Raw genomic sequence first — 3,340 nt, 5'->3', positions numbered from 1 at the left:
CACTCCAGCCTGGACAACAGAGTGAGACTCCAACTAAAAAAAAAAAAAGAATTGACTATCTTTGGAAAAATATTCAAAACAGGTGAGTATATAACCCTATTGGAACTTTCTGAATTCTGTAACATATATGCTTTCCTTTTTTTTTTTTTGACTTGGAGTCTCACTGTCACCCAGGCTGAAGTGCAGTGGCATGTTCACAGCCACTGCAGCCTCGATCTCTGGGCTCAGGTGAACCTTCCACCTCAGCCTTCCAAGGAGTCACAGGTGCGTGCCACCACACCCAGCTAATTTTTTTAATTGTAGAGATGAGGTATTGCCATGTTGCCTAGACTGGTTTTGAACCTGTGGGCACAGGCAATCCTCTTGCCTTGGCCTCCCAAAGTGCTGGGATTACAAGTGTGAGCCACCATGCCCAACCTTTTTTAAATTTTTTTTTGAGACAGAGTTTCACTCTGTCACCCAGGCTGGAGTGTAGTGGCACAATCACGGCTCATCACAGCCTTGAACTCCTAGGCTCAAGTAATCCTCCTGCCTCAGCCTCCTCCTGAGTAGCTGGGCTACAGGTGTACACCACCACATCCGGATAATTTTTTATTTATTTTTTTATAGAAATAAGTCTCACTTTTTTGCCCAGGCTGGTTTCAAACTCCTGGCCTTAAGCAGTCTTCCCAGGTTCCTAAAGCACTGGGATTACAGGTGCGAGCCAACATGCCCAGCATATATGCAAAGTAAGTGTTCACACACACTCAAGTTTAAAACTTTCAAAATACTGGCCAGACATGGTGGCTCACTCTTGTAATCTCAGTGCTTTGGGAGGCCAAAGTGGGAGAATCACTTGAGGCCAGGTGAAAGAGCAAGACCCTGTCTCTAAAGTGAAATAAAATTCAAAATATTGATTCTTGGGCTGTGTCACCAGAAAAGGATTCAGGATGTCAAGGGTGGGATGTGGGAAGCCGTGTCTAGTGCATGCCTGCTAGCTAATTCTAAGCCAGGACCTGAACTGTCAGGAAGGAAGAGCCAAGATGCAAAGGCTATTTGGAAGCATCAACTTAAAATGCACTTAATCAGGAAAATAAGGAGAAAGAAATCCGCTGATTTAGTCTGATTTCCGTTTTTGTTTTGGCTTTTTTTTTTTTTAAGCTGGAATCTCACTCTGTTGCCCAGGCTGGAGTGCAGTGGCACACTCATGGTCACTGCAGCCTCAAACTGCTGAGCTCAGGTGATCCTTCTGCCTCAGTCTTTCAAGTAGTTGGAACTACCGGTGTGTGCCAACGTGCCCAGTTACTTTTTTTTTTTATTGTAGAGATGAGGTCTCACCAAGTTGCCCAGGCTGGTCTCGAACCCCTGGGTTCAGCAATCCTCTAGCCTCCGCCTCCCAAAGTGCTGAGATTATAGGCATGAGCTACTGTGCCCAGTTGGACTTCTTTGGATGAGAAAGGAGAGATTTGCCCAAAGCCACACATTCAAAGGCACAGACCAGTGCCCCGGGAATATTTGACAATGACTTCTCACTTAGACCATCTTACTGACCCAGAGGGCAGGACAAGATAGAGAAGAAAACACCATCTTTAATCAACCCACCTGCACAGAAACCAGGGAGCACTCCCCGCCTTGCAAGTTTCCAGTGAAAAGAGAAACTGGTCCCTTTGCAAAACTGTCTTATAAAAACAAAAGGCTTCAAAGCACCAGTGGCTACACCCGTTGAGTAGAAGGGGGCCTAGGGGAGTGGGGCGAGAGACATGAGGGCTAGAGGCAGGAGCTGGCCCCATCTTGAGTGTTCCCACCAGCTGACCTGGCTGCCCTTCTGAGAGGTCGGTGTCTGGGGGGACCAGAACTCCCCCAAGGGGCTTCTTGGCACGGCGCTGCAGACGGTGGGATGGGCTGCTGGCCCAGCTCAGGATATTGTGGCCTTAGTAGAGAATGCTGGGTCAGAGAGCAGAGAGCTTGGACGGTGGGATGGGCTGCTGGCCCAGCTCAAGATATTGTGGCCTTAGTAGAGAATGCTGGGTCAGAGAGCAGAGAGCTTGGAGGGAGTGGTCACTTGGAGAGGCTCAGGTGTGCACACCATCTGCACTGCCCGAGCTTCCCTCCAGATCCTGCCTGCCTCTTTGTGTCCTAACCCAAGGCTGCTCCCATTTCACAGACTGGGACGCTGAGGCCTCGTCCCCTTGCCTGTGGATTCACCAGTCAGTGCACAGGATGCAGGGTCCTCAAGGATGTCTGTGGAGGGAGGTGGGAAAAAGAGCTCTCACCTCTACTTGCCCCTGGGAAAGGTGAGGGTGCTGGCAATCCTGACCACCCTCATGACCTACACCCCCATCTGCCCCTTCAGAACTCCTTCTGGGCTTCTTAGAAATTGCTTCCAGCCATCCAAGTGGTCTTAAACACTGGTGCTCCGTGAACTCTGGTGTCTAACCAGCATTGCCCAGCCCTAATCCCCTCTGAAACCACAGGCCATCCAAGTTGTGAGGTGGAGGGAGCTGTCAGGGATTGGCAGAGTGGCTGGGGGGGCGGGGAACAGCAGACCCAGCCTCGGGGACCTGAAGGGGGTGGGGTGACTGAGCTGTGGTCCCACTCTACTGGAGGAGAGAACTTGAAAGGTTTGCCAAGGATGGACAGAGGCTGAGTGCAGGCAGGCTTGTGGGTCGGGCTGATTCAGGGCTCTGTCCATCTGGTTCCCGACAAGAGAACCAACAGGTATATTGCTTTAAGAGAGGCGCTGGCAAGTGGTGGTGGTGGTATGTGAGTGTGGCGGAGACCACATGGATTCTAGAGTGTCCAAGCCGTAAGGGAGCTTGGAAATGGAACTCAGAGACCAGACACTGGGTTGTGGGGTCTGAAACTACAGAAAGTACACTGCGTTCAAGGCCTGCTCCCACCAAAAGCCTAGCTGTGTGGCCTCAAGCAAATCACTTTGCATCTCTAGGCCTCAGTTTCCACATCTGCAAAATGGGGATTATAATCCCAGCCTAGCCCAGGGAATTGAGTCAAAGGAGAAGGTTGGAAAAGTCCATCTGCTAAGGGATTATTTTAATTACTTGAGGTGGAGAAACTGAGGCCCAGTTGCTTTGCTAGATGTCACACAGAGAGTCAGTGATGGACCTGCGATTAGAACCCAGGACTCCTGCTCCTAGTTCACAGTGGCTTTCCCCAGGGCTGGTGAGTGGGGTGAGATGGGGTGAGTCTGCCCTCCGGCTGTTTCTCTCTGGAGAGGGGGCAGGATGCTGAATGAAGGATGAAAGGGAGAGGCTGGAGAAGGAAGGAAGGCCCTAGCGCACGCCAAGGCTGAGATAAAAAAAATACAAACCCCGCGGCCCCCTCCCCCGCCCCGCCCCAACCC

This window comes from Carlito syrichta, unplaced genomic scaffold, assembly GCF_000164805.1.
Source record: "Carlito syrichta isolate Samal-C Ts95f unplaced genomic scaffold, Tarsius_syrichta-2.0.1 Scaffold302336, whole genome shotgun sequence".
Lineage (NCBI taxonomy): Eukaryota > Metazoa > Chordata > Mammalia > Primates > Tarsiidae > Carlito > Carlito syrichta.
This window is presented reverse-complemented; position numbering follows the sequence as displayed.